Raw genomic sequence first — 17,511 nt, forward strand, 5'->3', positions numbered from 1 at the left:
AATATTGCAATAGGTAACAGAGAGTTTGCAAGCCCATCTCGGTGAGACCGAGATCCCATCGGTGAGACCGAATTGATTAGGGTTTTGGCAGTGGCTATGTCAACTGAACTCGGTGGGGCTCCGGATAGAAAGAATCGGTGGGGCCGAGTTTGACTTTTGGTTTAGGTCATATGTGGATGTGGGAAGGTAATTGAGGGTTTTGGAGCATATCACTAAGCACTTTGAGCAAGCAAACCATTAAGCAACACCTCATCCCTCCTTGATAGTATTGGCTTTTCCTATAGACTCAATGTGATCTTGGATCACTAAAATAGAAAATGTAGAGTCTTGGTCTTGAAGCTTGAGCCAATCCTTTGTCCTTAGCATCTTGAAGGGGTTCCACATCCTTTAGTCCAAGCCACTTAATTTGTTGAACTTATCTGAAACATACTAGGTAAAAGTATTAGTCCAACAAGAGATATGTTGTCATTAATTATCAAAATCACCCAGGGAGTACTTGTGCTTTCACATTCACAATAGACAAGTCTAAGTCTCTTCTAATTGTCTGTGAACCTTGTAGGAAATTTTCTCCGAATACTCAGCCAAACTTGTTGAATATCTCGCTAGACACAGGAATGGTCAGTTTGTAACGATGGTTTCTCTTGTAGTCATGGAAAAAGCTTGGTTACTCCGTCCTCTGAACCTTGAGCTATTGTAGGTTTCTCAAATGACTCAATCAGTCTGCTCATTTATCTTGTAAATACTAGTACTAAAAATAAGCCTGCAGCTCCATCCCCCCAAACACCACCATCTTCCTCTTCTGCCCAACTCGAAGAGATCAGAACAGAACATGACGATTGGAATAGTAGTAGGAAGCACTTTGATGGGGTTGATTGACCCCCTTCTTGCCAACCTCGGCAGACTGCTAGAAGGGGTGTATGACAAGATGAGATACCTGCAGCCGGGGATCACCTCCTTGCGACATGAGCTGGGCAGCATTAAGGCTGCACTGGAGGATCTATCCCATTTGGAGGAGTCAAGCTCCCTAATGAAGGCGTGGAAGGGTCAGCTACAGGAGCTGTCCTACGACATGGAAAACTGCATCAATGACTTCGCGCAATGCCTGGGTGAGGACCAGGATCACGTCCACGATGGGCTCATTGCCAGGATCACTGGCTGGCTCAAGACGATGCATCTATACCACTAGACGGCTGGGTAGATTGCCGATCTCAGAGAGCATGCTTTTTTCGGGGGGATCTCAAAGAGCATGCTGTAGAGGTTAATGACCGACGTAAGCAGTTCAAGTTGGATACTTCCACCCCTTGTTGTCCTAGCACCGGGGGAATTGATCCCAGGCTATTGGCACTCTTCGAGGAAGAGGATAGGCTCGTCAGCATGGAAGGGCCGGAGGGCGAGCTCATCAAGTGGCTCACCGATGGCGTGAGGCGGTGGAGGGTCGTCTTCGTTGTAGGATCCGGTGGTTTGGGCAAGACTACGCTTGCAAACCTTGTATACAAGAAAATCAAGGGTGACTTTCATTGCGCGGCTTTTGTATCGGTTTCTCGGAATCCTGACATCAACAAGATTCTCAGAGATATACTCCGGGGAGTGCTTGAGACGAGCAACCCGACATCGAACGATCAAAGGCAGCACATGGATCAGATAGAGAAAAATCTTGATAGTGGACCACTAGAAACTTGTCAACTCATAGAGATGACTAAGAAGTATCTCGAAAAACTCAGGTACACAAAAATACTCCTACCTTGATGCTGGATTTGTTTTTAATCCGCTAAGTGTTTCATTCATGTGTTATGCGCTCCATCTGCATTACTAGTGATACGTCTCCAACGTATCTATAATTTTTGATTGCTCCATGCTATATTATCTACTGTTTTGGACTATATTGGGCTTTATTTTCCACTTTTATATTATTTTTGGGACTAACCTATTAACCGGAGGCCCAGCCCAGAATTGATGTTTTTTGCCTATTTCAGTGTTTCGAAGAAACAGAATATCAGACGGAGTCCAAACGGAATAAAATCTTCGGGAACGTGATTTTCTCACCGAACGTGATCCAGGAGACTTGGACCCTGCTCCAAGGAACAAAAGAGGCGGTCACGAGGGTGGGGGCGCCCCCCTAGGGCACGCCCCCCTGCCTCGTGGGCCCCTCGTTGCTCCTCCGGCGTACTCCTTCCTCCTATATATACCCATGTACCCCCAAACGATCAGAACAGGAGCCAAAAACCTAATTCCACCGCCGCAACTTTCTGTATCCACGAGATCCCATCTTGGAGCCTGTTCCGGAGCTCCGCCGGAAGTGGGCCATCATCACGGAGGGCTTCTACATCATCCTAGCCTCTCCAATGAAGTATGAGTAGTTTACCTCAGACCTTCGGATCCATAGTTAGTAGCTAGATGGCTTCCTCTCTCTTTTTAGATCTCAATACAATGTTCTCCCCCTCTCTTGTGGAGATCTATTCGATGTAATCTTCTTCTTATGCGGTGTGTTTGTTGAGACCGATGAATTGTGGGTTTATGATCAAGTCTATCTATGAACAATATTTGAATCTTCTCTGAATTCTTTTATGTATGATTGGTTATCTTTGCAAGTCTCTTCGAATTATCCGTTTGGTTTGGCCAACTAGATTTGTAGTTCTTGCCATGGGAGAAGTGCTTAGCTTTGGGTTCGATCTTGCGGTGTTCTTTCCCAGTGACAGAAGGGGCAGCAAGACATGTATTGTATCGTTGCCATCGAGGATACCAAGATGGGGTTTATTTCATATCGCATGAATCTATCTCTCTACATCATGTCATCTTGCTTAAAGCGTTACTCTGTTTTTAACTTAATACTCTAGATGCATGCTGGATAGTGGTCGATGAGTGGAGTAATAGTAGTAGATGCAGAATCGTTTCGATCTACTTGTCATGAATGTGATGCCTATATACATGATCATGCCTAGATATTCTCATAACTACGCTCAATTCTGTCAATTGCTCAACAGTAATTTGTTCACCCACCGTAGAAAACTTATGCTCTCGAGAGAAGCCACTAGTGAAACCTATGGCCCCCGGGTCTATTCTCATCATATCAATCTCCATCACTTTAATCTTGTTTTGTTTTTACTTTGCCTTTTACTTTTCACTTTGCATCTTTATATCAAAAATACCAAAAATATTATCTATCGGATCTCACTTTCGTAAGTGACCGTGAAGGGATTGACAACCCCTAATCGCGTTGGTTGCGTTGAGCTCTTTGTGTTGTGTAGGTACAAGGGACTTGCGCGTGGCCTCCTACTGGATGGATATCTTGGTTCTCAAAACCTAAGGGAAATACGTACGCTACTCTGCTGCATCATCCCTTCCTCTTCGGGGAAAACCAACGCAAGCTCAAGACGTAGCAAGAAGGATTTCTGGCGCCGTTGCCGGGGAGTCTACGCAAAAAGTCAACATACCAAGTACCCATCACAATCCCTATCTCCTGCATTACATTATTTGCCATTTGCCTCTCGTTGTCCTCTCCCCCCAATTCACCCTTGCCGTTTTATTCGCCCTCTCTCTCCCTATCCACCCTCTCTATTTGCCTCTTTTTGCCCATTTGCTTTTGTTTGCTCGTGTGTTAGATTGCTTGTTTGTCGTGATGGCTCAAGATGCTACCAAATTGTGTGACTTCACCAATACCAACAATAATGATTTTCTTAGCACTCCGATTGCTCCTCTTGCCAATACTGAATCTTGTGAAATCAATACTGCTTTGTTGAATCTTGTTATGAAAGATCAATTCGCCGGCCTTCCTAGTGAAGATGTCGCTACTCATCCGAATATCTTCGTTGATTTATGTGATATGCAAAAGAAAAAAGATGTCGATAATGATGTCGTTAAATTGAAGCTATTTCCTTTTTTGCTTAGAGGTCGTGCTAAAGCTTGGTTTTCGTCTTTGCCTAAAAATAGTATTGATTCTTGGAAAAAGTGCAAAGATGCTTTTATCTCTAAGTATTTTCCTCCCGCCAAGATCATCTCTCTTAGAAACGATATTATGAATTTTAAGCAACTTGATCATGAACATATTGCACAAGCTTGGGAGAGAATGAAATTAATGATACGTAATTGCCCTACTCATGGTTTAAATTTGTGGATGATTATACAAAAATTTTATGCCGGATTGAATTTTGCTTCTAGAAATCTTTTAGATTCGGCCGCGGGAGGCACTTTTATGGAAACCACTTTAGGAGATGCTACTAAACTCCTATATAATATTATGGTTAATTATTCTCAATGGCATACTAAAAAATCTTCTAATAAAAAAGTGCATGCGATAGAAGAAATCAATGTTTTGAGTGGAAAGATGGATGAACTTATGAAATTATTTGCTACTAAGAGTGTTTCTTATGATCCTAATGATATCCCTTTGTCTACCTTGATTGAGAATAACAATGAATACTAGAAGAACGCCCGTGCGTTGCAACGGGGCCACATTAACTTTACAAGCTCAATATCAATTATGTTAATATTCTCATACATATTAAGTGACATTGACGACCTTTTTTACCATCAAATTCCCACACACACACCCTCTCTCTCTCTCTTCCTCACTCTCTCTCTCCCCCTCTCCCTCACTCGGGAGGTGGGACAAAAATAAACCCGGAATGGAGACTACCAACTGAGACGTTAGGAGTAGAGATCATTTAGTTGATAAGAATAAATAGAAAACGGTGTTAAAAAGGAGAAACAGATTAGAATACATTGAAAAACCAAAAGTACGATGTAAAAGGGGATTCGCCCTGCCCCCTGGGCCTTGCCACTGAACCGGCTCAGCGGTCCAGTCCCCGCGCGGTCGTCTTCTCCTGTTCCCCGAGCCGCGTCGCTACAGAGCCGGGCTCCCGCCCGACCACCTCGCTGGCATCAAAGGGGAATGGATAAGGGTGACACCCTTCCTTCCCTGCCCCCATGGCCTCACTCCTCGACACCCCCTCCCAAATCCACTTCTCCTCCTCGCTCGCTCGATCCCGTCGATCTGGACGAAGTCAGACGCCATGGCCACCATGACCGACCCCGTCCACATGGCCACTGCCCTCCCTGCGGGCTAGGAGCTTGTCGAGGAGCTCCGAACGCCTTCGCTACTTCATCTGCGCCAACGAGATCAAGTCCAGCACCCCCGCATCAACGTCGCTGCTGTCTTCCTCAACCTTGGGCCACCGCGACATTGACGTTCGATCCGCGCAGCCCCGAGCTCCCATGTCTTCCCCTAGGGCGCCATTGACACCACCATGATCTCCTCTTGCCTTTCCCCTGTTTCCCCTCTCGTTTGCCCTCGTTAGGTATTTCGCCGTGGCCGAGAACCGCCGTCCGTCATGGCCATTGCAGGGGTAGCCACCGAGCTCCTCGGATTGACCCCGTGGCACATGCCCGCTCCTATGCACGCCCATGCCCGAGCCTCCCGCTCTTCTTCCGCGCCCGCGGGGCCACTCCCTCTCCATGCCCATGCCCGTGCTATACCGCGTCGGTCGCGCCTACCGCTGCCGTCGCGCTCGCCGCAGCCACCGCACCACTGTGCCCCGCGCGACACACACCCTGGCCGCGCGCCACACTCTCGCTGGCTGCGCTCGCCCCGTCTGCTGCCGCCTATCGCGCCCCTGCCTCGCGCCGCCTCCAGTCGTGGCCATCTTCTGCCGGCCGCCCCCTCGGCCACGCCGGTCGCATCTCTGCCCTCCACCGTCGGCCGCTCGCCTCGCCTGCTGCGTGTTGCTTCCTACTGCTATGCGCTGCTCTATCGCTGGTACGCTGCTGCGCCATGCCCTCGACACCGCCGTGGACAAATGTGGCGAAGGGATTGTTAATGGAGTACGAGAAGGAGGTGGCGGAGAAGGTGTGGAGAGGCAGGAGGTCTGGGGTGGTGTCACCTGGCTGTGGTGGAGGTGTTTATGCGAGAAGGAGCCGGAGTGGAAGGAGAGGTCACAATTGGAAAGAATCGCAAAAAAATCATAACCCGGAGATCTCAGTTCAAAAAAATGCTAATATCGATGGAGGGATGATTTCTTTCAATAGGTGGAAAACATAGGAAATATTGGTTGTTATCAAGGAAAGGTAAAAATTTAGGAAAGTTAGGATTTTTGAACTGATTTCTATGCAAATGGGGTTTTATTGTTTGGTAACATGATATCAGTACCTGCCCGTTTGTGACGTGTCTGATTAGGAAAGTTTGCAAATGTTAAGAAACTATTTATTGGGAGGAAAGTTGTGACGTGTTTGTTATTTGTTTCTTAAAACAAATTTCACTAATAAGAGAAATCAATTGATTTAGATAAGTTAGGAAAGTTAGATTAAAATGTATTATTTGTTTCCTGAAAATCTGTTATTTGTTTCCTAAGACAAATTGAACCAATAAAAGGAATCGATTGATTTGCATACTTTAAGGAAGTTAGATTAAAATGTATTATTTGTTTCCTGAAAATCTGTTATTTTTTCCTAAGACAAATTGAACCAATAAAATGAATCGATTGATTTGCATAGTTTAAGGAAGTTAGATCCGTGATTTGTTATACGTTAGGAAAGTTCTGGTTGTAATAAAGAGTGGAGAGAAAAATAAACCGATGGACCAAGGTGGGAGGGGGTGGTGGGAGGAGAGACGAAAAAAACAGCGAAAATAAACCGCGGACCAGGGTGGGAGGGGGTGGTGGGAGGAGAGACGGAAAAAAACCAGCGAAAATAAACCGCGGAGATGATTCACCAACTCGTCCATTAGGAGTAGAGATATGGATGTGAATTTTGTTGGTAGGAATAAATTTTGGTAACAACGCTTAGAGGGAATTTTAATCCTAGGCCTTATCCTAGTAATCCTTCTAATAATTATGGGAATTCCTACAACAACTCTTATGGAAATTATAATAAGATGCCCTCGGATTTTGAATCTAATATTAAAGAATTTATTTCTTCGCAAAAGAATTTTCATGCTATGATTGAAGAAAAATTGCTTAAGATTGATAATTTGGCTAGGAACATTGATAGAATTGCTCTTGATGTTGATGCTTTGAAACTTAGATCTATTCTACCTAAGCATGATATTAATGAGTCTCTAAAAGCCATGAGAATTTCAATTGATGAGTGTAAAGAAAGAACCGCTAGGATGCGTGCTTCCAAAGATGCCTTTATTAAAGCGTGTTCTTCTCATTCTTATGAAAATCAAGATGAAGATCTAAAAGTTATTGATGTGTCCCCTATCAAATCTTTGTTTTGCAATATGAATCTTGATGAAACTGAATATGATCTTCCTTTACCTAGAAGGCGTTCCAGAAATTTGGAGTATTTAGATCTTTGTGATGAAATTGACGAAAGTGGGATTGAAAGAAATAAAAATTTAGATGTTGCTAAACCCACTATATTGTATTTCAAGGAATTTAATTATGAAAGTTTCTCTTTGATTGATTGTATTTCTTTGTTGCAATCCGTGCTAAATTCTCCGCATGCTTATAGTCAAAAGAAAGCCTTCACCGAACATATTGTTGATGCCTTGATACAATCTTATGAAGAAAAACTTGAGTTGAAAGTCTCTATCCCTAGAAAACTCTATGATGAGGGGGAACCAACTATCAAAATTAAAATTAAAAATCATGAGTTTTATGCTTTGTGTGATTTGGGTGCTAGTGTCTCCACTATCCCCAAAACTTTGTGTGATTTGCTAGATTTCCGCGATCTTGATGATTGCTCCCTAAACTTGCATCTTGCGGATTCCACTATTAAGAAACCTATGGGAAGAATTAATTATGTTCTTATTGTTGCAAATAGGAATTATGTGCCCGTAGATTTCATTGTTCTTGATATAGATTGCAATCCTTCTTGCCCTATTATTCTTGGTAGACTTTTCCTTAGAACGGTTGGTGCGATTATTGATATGAAGGAAGGGAATATTAGATTCCAATTTCCATTAAAAAAGGGCATGGAACACTTTCCAAGAAAGAAAATAAAATTGCCATATGAAACCATCATGAGAGCCACTTATGGATTGCCTTCCAAAGATGGCAATACCTAGATCTATCCTTGCTTTTATGCCTAGCTAGGGGCGTTAAACGATAGCGCTTGTTGGGAGGCAACCCAATTTTATTTTTTGTGTTTTTCTTATATTAGGGAATAAATAACCCATCTACCCTCTGTTTGGATGTGGTTTTGTGTTTTAATTAGTGTTTGTGCCAAGCTAGACCTATTGGATCTTCTTGGATGATAGTTATTTGATCTTGCTGTAATTTCCAGGAACTTTGCGTTCAGTGCCCGAATTACTAAAAATCATCAGAACGTGATAAAATACTGATTCAAATTGATGCTGATCAATAAACAAATTATATAGGTCGTCTAATTTTGGTATATTTTTTGGAGTTCCAGAAGTTTGCGTTAGTTACAGATTACGACCGACTGTTCTGTTTTTGACAGATTCTGTTTTTCGTGTGTTGTTTGCTTATTTTGATGAATCTATGGTTAGTAAAATAGTTTATAATCCATAGAGAAGTTGGAATACAGTAGGTTTAACACAAAAATAAATAAAGAATGAGTTCATTACAGTACCTTGAAGTGGTTTTATGTTTTCTTTCTCTAACGGAGCTCACGAGATTTCTATTGAGTTTTGTGTTGTGAAGTTTTCAAGTTTTGGATGAGTTCTTTTGATGGATTATGGAACAAGGAGTGGCAAGAGCCTAAGCTTGGGGATGCCCATGGCACCTCCAAGATAATCCAAGGACACCAAAAAGTCAAAGCTTGGGGATGCCCCGGAAGGCATCCCCACTTTCATCCACTTCCATCGGTAATTTACTTGGAGCTATATTTTTATTCACCAACATGATATGTGTTTTTCTTGGAGCGTCTTGTATTATTTGTGTCTTTGTTTGTTAGTATGCTACAATCATTCTTGCTGTACACACCTTTTGAGAGAGTCATCTATGAACTAAAATTTGATAGAATACTCTATGTGCTTCACTTATATCTTTTGAGCTATGTAGTTTTGCTCTACATGCTTCACTTATATCTTTTGAGCGTTATAATTTTGCTCTATGTGCTTCACTTAGATCTTTTAGAGCACGGTGGTGGTTTTTTTTAAAGAAACTATTGATCTCTCATGCTTCACTTAAATTATTTTGAGAGTCTTAATAGCATGGTAATTTGCTTAATATAAACATGCTTGGTGTTCAAGATATGTGAAATTTTCTTTTGAGTGCGTTGAATACTAAGAGAAGATTGAAGCATGATAATTGTTTTGAGATATGGAGGTGATAATATTAGAGTTATGCTAGTTTAGTAGTTGTGAATTTAAGGAATACTTGTGTTAAAGTTTGTGATTCCCGTAGCATGCACGTATGGTGAACCGTTATGTGATGAAGTCAGAGCATAATTTATTTATTGATTGTCTTCCTTATGAGTGGCGGTCGGGGACGAGCGATGGTCTTTTCCTACCAATCTATCCCCCTAGGAGCATGCGCGTAATACTTTGCTTTGATAACTTCTAGATTTTTGCAATAAGTATATGAGTTCTTTATGACTAATGTTGAGTCCATGGATTATATGCACTTTTCCCCATCCTTCCACCATTGCTAGCCTCTCTAATACCGCGCACCTTTCGCCGGTATCATACACCCACCATATAGCTTCCTCAAAACAGCCACCATACCTACCTATCATGGCATTTCCATAGTCAGTCCGAGATATATTACCATGCAACTTTCCACCATTCCGTTTATTATGACACGCTCCATCATTGTCATATAGCTGGCATGATCATGTAGTTGACATCGTATTTGTGGCAAAGCCACCATTCATAATTCTTTCATACATGTCACTCTTGATTCATTGCATATCCCGGTACACCGTCGGAGGCATTCATATATAGTCATATTTGTTCTAAGTATCGAGTTGTAAGAAAAATAAAAGTGTGATGATCATCATTTTCTAGAGCATTGTCCCAAGTGAGGAAAGGATGATGAAGACTATGAATCCCCAATAAGTCGGGATGAGACTCCGGACGAAAAAAAAAAGAGGCCATAAAAAAGAGAAAAGGCCCAAATAAAAAAATGAGAGAAAAAGAGAGAAGGGACAATGTTACTATCCTTTTACCACACTTGTGCTTTAAAGTAGCACCATGATGTTCATGATAGAGAGTCTCTCGTTATGTCACTTTCATATACTAGTGGGAATTTTTCATTATACAACTTGGCTTGTATATTCCAATGATGGGCTTCCTCAAATTGCCCTTGGTCTTCGTGAGCAAGCGAGTTGGATGCACACCCACTTAGTTTCTTTTAATGAGCTTTCATATACTTATAGCTCTAGTGCATCCGTTGCATGGCAATCCCTACTCACTCACATTGATATCTATTGATGGGCATCTCCATAGCCCATTGATACGCCTAGTTGATGTGAGACTATCTTCCCCTCCTTTTTTCTTCTCCACAACCACCCTTCTATTCCACATAGTGCTATGTCCATGGCTCACGCTCATGTATTGCGTGAAGATTGAAAAAGTTTTGAAAAAGTTAGAGTATGAAACAATTGCTTGGCTTGTCATCGGGGTTGTGCATGATTTAAATACTTTGTGTGGTGAAGATAGAGCATAGCCAGACTATATGATTTTGTAGGGATAACTTTCTTTTGGCCATGTTATTTTGAGAAGACATAATTACTTTATTAGTATGCTTGAAGTGTTATTATTCTTTATGTCAATATGAACTTTTGTCTTGAATCTTTCTAATCTGAATATCCATACCACAATTAAGAAATTTTGCATTGAAATTATGCCAAGTAGCACTCCGCATCAAAAACTCTCTTTTTATCATTTACCTACTCGAGGACGAGCAGGAATTAAGCTTGGGGATGCCTGATACGTCTCCAACGTATCTATAATTTTTGATTACTCCATGCTATATTATCTACTGTTTTGGACTATATTGGGCTTTATTTTCCACTTTTATATTACTTTTGGGACTAACCTATTAACCGGAGGCCCAGCCCAGAATTGCTATTTTTTTGCCTATTTCAGTGTTTCGAAGAAACGGAATATCAAACGGAGTCCAAACAGAAAAATCCTTTTTGGAACGTGATTTTCTTCTCGGATAAGACCCAGGAGACTTGGACCCTACTCCAAGAAGTACCGGAGGCAGTCACGAGGGTAGCCCCCCCCCCAGGGCGCGCCCCCCTGCCTCGCGGGCCCCTCGGTGCTCCACCGACGTAATCCTTCCTCCTATATATACCCGCGTACCCCCAAACGATCAGAAAGGAGCCAAAAACCTAATTCCACCGCCGCAACTTTCTGTATCCACGAGATCCCATCTTGGGGCCTGTTTCGGAGCTCTGCCGGAGAGGGCCGTCATCACGGAGGGCTTCTACATCATCATAGCCCCTCCGATGAAGTGTGAGTAGTTTACCTCAGACCTTCGGGTCCATAGTTAGTAGCTAGATGGCTTCTTCTCTTTTTTTGGATCTCAATACAATGTTCTCCCCCTCTCTTGTGGAGATCTATTCGATGTAATCTTCTTCTTTTTTGATGTGTTTGTTGAGACCGATGAATTGTGGGTTTATGATCAAGTCTATCTATGAACAATATTTGAATCTTCTCTGAATTCTTTTATGTATGATTGGTTATCTTTGCAAGTCTCTTCGAATTATCCGTTTGGTTTGGCCAACTAGATTGGTAGTTCTTGCCATGGGAGAAGTGCTTAGCTTTGGGTTCGATCTTGCAGTGTTCTTTCCCAGTGACAGAAGGGGCAGCAAGACACATATTGTATCGTTGCCATCGAGGATAACAAGATGGGGTTTATTTCATATTGCATGAATTTATCTCTCTACATCATGTGATCTTGCTTAGAGTGTTACTCTGTTTTTAACTTAATACTCTAGATGCATGCTGGATAGCGGTCGATGAGTGGAGTAATAGTAGTAGATGCAGAATCGTTTCGATCTACTTGTCACGGACGTGATGCCTATATACATGATCATGCCTAGATATTCTCATAACTATGCTCAATTCTGTCAATTGCTCAACAGTAATTTGTTCACCCACCATAGAAAACTTATGCTCTCGAGAGAAGCCACTAGTGAAACCTATGGCCCCTGGGTCTATTCTCATTATATCAATCTCCATCACTTTAATCTTGTTTTGTTTTTACTTTGCCTTTTACTTTTCACTTTGCATCTTTATATCAAAAATACCAAAAATATTATCTATCGGATCTCACTTCCGTAAGTGACCGTGAAGGGATTGACAACCCCTAATTGCGTTGGTTGCCTTGAGCTCTTTGTGTTGTGTAGGTACAAGGGACTTGCGCGTGGCCTCCTACTGGATTGATACCTTGGTTCTCAAAAACTGAGGGAAATACTTACGCTACTCTGCTGCATCATCCCTTCCTCTTCGGGGAAAATCAACGCAAGCTCAAGACGTAGCAACTAGTTTACTACATATGTTTGGAAACTGATGACCATTTGGAAAAGATGCAGCCATTAGTCAACTTAAATAAGTTTAAGTTTGACTGCATCTTTATTATGATCTGGTATTAATCTGTTTTTAGATAATTGTAACATTACATCTGTAATGACAAATGTTCTCACAATGCCATTCTTTTCATGAACATACCCACATGTAGAGTAACAACCAAAGTATCACATGCCCTATATATTGGAGATCACATTCCAATAGAGTCAGAATCTTATGGACTTGTTAATATCAAACTAGGAAGAGTGGTGTAGGGTTTTGGTTATCAAACATAAACAATGCAACACGTTTTTGCAACTTGGATTGAGACGGTCAAACCATAATACTAAGAAGGGACGCAAGCTGCTGATTTGAGACCACAAACCTGGAAAATGCTTTAGATATGAGGGAAAACTAGTTGATTCTTCATCTTCTATCTAATAGAGGTTCCAGGAGAGCAGGATGTAAAAGAAGAGACGGGTTCTGGAAAAAATAGGTAGTATTAAATGGAAATCAATAGGGATAACAAGAACCACAAACAATAACCCAATCTCTAGATTAATGTTGTTGGATACAACGAACTAAGAACTTGTTTTTTATGACTAGAGAATCTTCAGTTGTTGGTTTTTTGCATACATTACAAACTGTGCACACTTGCAAATCATTTGATTTCCAAAACCATCAGTCTTCTTTTAAAACTAACATTTGGTTGGCCCCTCTAACAGGTATTTTATTGTGATCGATGACATATGGTGCAAACATGCATGGGAAACTATCCAATTTGCGTTTCCCTTTAATGATTGCACAAGTCGAATATTGATAACTACACGCATTAATGATGTAGCAACACATTCTTGCCTTCCGCATAGTGAGTTTTCTTACTCTATTAAGCCCCTTAGCATTCATGCCTCCAGGAGATTATTTCTTAAGAGAACCTTTTGTCTCGAGGAGGAATGCTCTCAGGAGTTACTAGAAATTGTGGATGAAATCCTGAAGAAATGTGATGGCTTGCCATTGGCTATAATCAATATAGCTAGCCTATTAGCAACCAAAGTAGTTACTCCACAGGAATGGAAGAAGGTTTTGCACTCTATTGGCTCTACATCCGATGAGTACCATGAGCTAGAACTAATTAAAAGGGTACTCCTTGTTAGCTACCGGGATTTACCTCATCATTTGAAGACTTGTTTATTGTACCTAAGTGTATTCCCAGAAGATCATATAATTGGTAGGGACCGATTGATATGGAGATGGATCGCTGAGGGATTTATTGTTGGGCAGCTTGGACAAAATCTGGAGGAAGTAGGAGAAAGGTACTTTAATGAACTCATCAACAGGAATATGATCGAGGTAGTGGATATGGACTACAGTGGTAGCGCTATCAATTTAGTATCTTCTTGTATCTCTTTCGACCGAAGAAAACTTTGTTACTATACTCAATGGACAGAAGTTGATATCTTCGAATAAGAAGGTTTGTTGCCTATCCCTCCAAGGCAATTGTGAAGAACGCAACGAGTGGTTGTATGGCTGTACAAGTAATTTTTCTCATGTCAGACCACTCGGTGTGTTTGGTGATTGCAAGGATCTTCCCCGGCTCAAAGGCTTAAAAACTTTGCGGGTACTAGATATAGAGGATTGTTATCATCAAGAAGATAATGTGCAACATATTGAGGACACTGGGAGTCTACATTTATTGAGGTATTTATATTTCACCAAGGTCCCAAGAGAAATCGGGAATCTAAAATTGTTGCAGACACTAGATCTGAATTGTCTATATGTACACGAACTGCCTGCAACCATTGTGCAACTACATCAGTTGGTTCGCCTGTTCGTGCGTGTAGGTGTCAGATTGCCAAAGGGGATTAGCAACATGAGATCTCTTGAGCAATTGATGTGGTTTTCTGTATGTGATAATGATGTGGGCGTTGTGCAGGAGCTAGGTGATCTCATTAAACTACGGGTACTCCAGATACATTGGGATGAATGTACAAGTGGCAACATAGAAAGATATCAGAATTCTATTGTGTCATCACTAGCTAGCAAAGCATAGCCTCCAGAAACTACGGGTCATTGGTTCATGGGAAAACAATGTAGATTTCTTGATCGATTCATGTCTCTCTGATGTCCAACATTTTAGTATGTTTAGACATGGGCCTCATTTCCATAGGATTCCCAAGTGGAATTCCTCGCTCTCCACCCTCATTTACCTAGACATCAAAGTGGAAGAGGTGCACCAGGAAGATCTTAAGCTGCTCAAAGACTTGCCTGTCCTGGTATACCTAGGCCTACAAGCAACGAAATTAAATCAAGAAGCACTAAGCATAAACTGTAGTGGATTCCGTTGCCTAGGGCTGTTTTATTTTATCCTACTGTATGACCAACTTGAGTGTACAACCCTTGAGGACACAAAGGATGGACTGGCTCTGATGTTTGAAGAAAGATTAATGCCAAAACTATGGTGGCTTAAGATTGAATGCGATGCGCACATGATATGGTATGTGAGCAAGGCATTGAATCTGATTTTGGCATTCACCACCTAAAATCTCTCAAGCGTCTCGAGGTTCGGATCAATTGTAAAGGGTACCAGGGCCTGGAAGGTGGATGCCGCAGAGGCTGCCATTAGAAATGCTGCAACCTCGCATCCCACCCACCCCACGCTTTACATCAACAGATTTCAAGAACATGCAATGATAAATGATTAGTATCAGAATGAGGACCCTGATGTTGTTGAAGACGATCATTCGCAACTATTGATAGTCCAATGCAGTGTCTAAGGTATTATATCTTCCCTTCAAATATTGTCGTGGCATCAAATTTATGCTATTTCATCATTTTGCAGCCACGATCCTTAATTCAAGCAGGATAAAGTTGTTAGACATAAAATTGTATTAGTATAACATACTAGCAAGATTATCATGCATAAAACTTTTTTATCATGCACCTGGTGGTCATGTATTTTTTCTGTCTAACAACAATTCTTAACCATAAAACTGTGGGTAATTATCTTGATAGTATCCGTTCTCACATTACACTTTTTAACTACAGTAATTCTTAACCATAAATCTTACATCTTTATTCTTCACTATAGGAAAATACAAAAGTAAATCTAGTATTCCCTCCGTACCGGTGCATTAGGCACATTAGGAAAACCAAATAATCCCAAAACGGTTAGGCACGATGCATTAACTCCCACCTCGTGCTTGTTTCTTGTCATGAATAAAAGAATCAACCAATAAGAGACATGGGGTTTTTATGCTTTCAATTACTTGAGACTATCTAGCACGGCATGCGGCGGTCAACTCATTTCGAGCAATGGTATTGATTAGCAATAAATATTAAGTTTTCTCGTTTCCCCCTCCACTTAATGCACATGTACAGAGGGAGCATTTACACTACAATAATTTTATGATAGTAAACGCTCTCACAGTAACCATAAAAATTTCAATCCTTTTTTACCATCGAGTGCTTCAAATTTTGTGAGTTATTGCAACTCACTTGATCCAAACAATTTGTTGTAAGCCCTAGTTGTTGTATTTCTTATATGTGTAGTGATCTAGGTGTTCAAGAGTAAATTTTGCGTCTATCTCCATGGAGCGCGAAGGCAACCCCATGGTGCATCCCCTGTCTTTTCCATCTCCTTCTCGGTCCTGCAATGGACGACTTTGGCAAACCCAAGGACAAGCCGTGGGCAAGGCTCATGTCGGTGATTTATTGGCGGGACTGTAATTCAGCTAGTAGGTGTCGATTATTTGTGTAATATACCTAGCCTCACAGTTGATCTCATTTTTATTTTATTGCATAGCGTTATTATCGTAGAGTTGTATTTGCAGCTAAGTTCTAGCCATTATACACTTGGCAACACTAAGACAGAGCGAGTATTGTCTGACTTGACTCATATAAGATTTCAATTTTAGGATGGTGAGCCCCCAAAATTTGACAATGTGCTGCCAAATTATGAGCCTGATCTGAACATCCATGGTACAGTGCGCAAGGTGGAAAATTACCGGCACTCACAAGGTCATGTTTTCTATGTGTGCAACGAAGACAGTGGCCACGGGAATGATGTTTTTGGGGTGCTCCTATAAGGTTAATTGGTATACTCATTTTTGTACTTTGTATGTGGTCGAATACCTACAAATATGTAATGAATTTGTGTTTGTTGCGATGCATATGATTTCAGGGCAGGTGCATATGTCAAGTAGTTTGACAAAGAATGAAAGTGGAGTGCAATAACTGATATTAGCGAGCTTGCTAGCCATAAGTTGATGATGGAGAAGAAGAGAAAAGACAAGGAGGCTACGAATGAGTGATTCAAACTGAAGAAGACAATGATAGCTAGAATGCACAAGGATAGACTCAAGCCTAAGGATAGCATGCTACTCTGTTTTTTTTTTCATATTTGTTGGATTATTTGTCATCCTACTATGAAAACATGATGATATCATATATAGTAGTTGCCCTCGGCACAGGTTGAGGTCAAATAGTGTGGGATGTTCGCTTGTTTTTTTGTGTCCACTTTTCTTTCAGATCTCAGCAGTTTTCATGATTTTATTCTTTCTTTTTTACCCTTTTCATTTTATTTTAATTATTTCATTATTATTCTTCAATCCTTTTTGTTGTTTTTCCTTGTTCCTGTTTGTCTTTACTTTTTATGTCCTTATCTACTCTTTATTTCCATTTTCAAATTACAAGATATTTTCAACATTACATGCGTATCTTTTAAAGTGGTATCCACAAACAAAACATCTTTCAAAGTGGTGACATGGATAAGACGAATTATTTTACAAACTGGTGAACACTTTTCTTAGAAGTTGTGAAAACATATTAAAATTGGAAATACATGATTTTATTAAAAGGATAATTATTTTTAAATTACAAGAAATTTTTTATAACATGTAACGCTTGTAAAATTACATATGCATGTTATTAACAGAATCAATTTAAAATTAAGCGATCACTTATACAAAAACTTAGAGTTTCTGAAAACTACGTGAAGACTTTCCAAGAATAACATGAAAAATTATTTGTAAATATTTTTCAAAATGCACAATCATTTTTTAAAGGTTTAACAATCTTTATATTTACATGAGAGA

General features: G+C 40.9%; 1 pseudogene; it reads left to right on the plus strand.

Annotated features, from left to right (window-relative positions):
* The first annotated feature begins 829 nt into the window (after nucleotides 1-829).
* On the plus strand, nucleotides 830-15,120 carry LOC147983061 (disease resistance protein RGA5-like; annotated as a pseudogene).
* Nucleotides 15,121-17,511: the final 2,391 nt, after the last annotated feature.

This window comes from Triticum urartu, chromosome 2A (assembly GCF_056163025.1).
Source record: "Triticum urartu cultivar PI428250 chromosome 2A, HENAU_Tu73, whole genome shotgun sequence".
Lineage (NCBI taxonomy): Eukaryota > Viridiplantae > Streptophyta > Magnoliopsida > Poales > Poaceae > Triticum > Triticum urartu.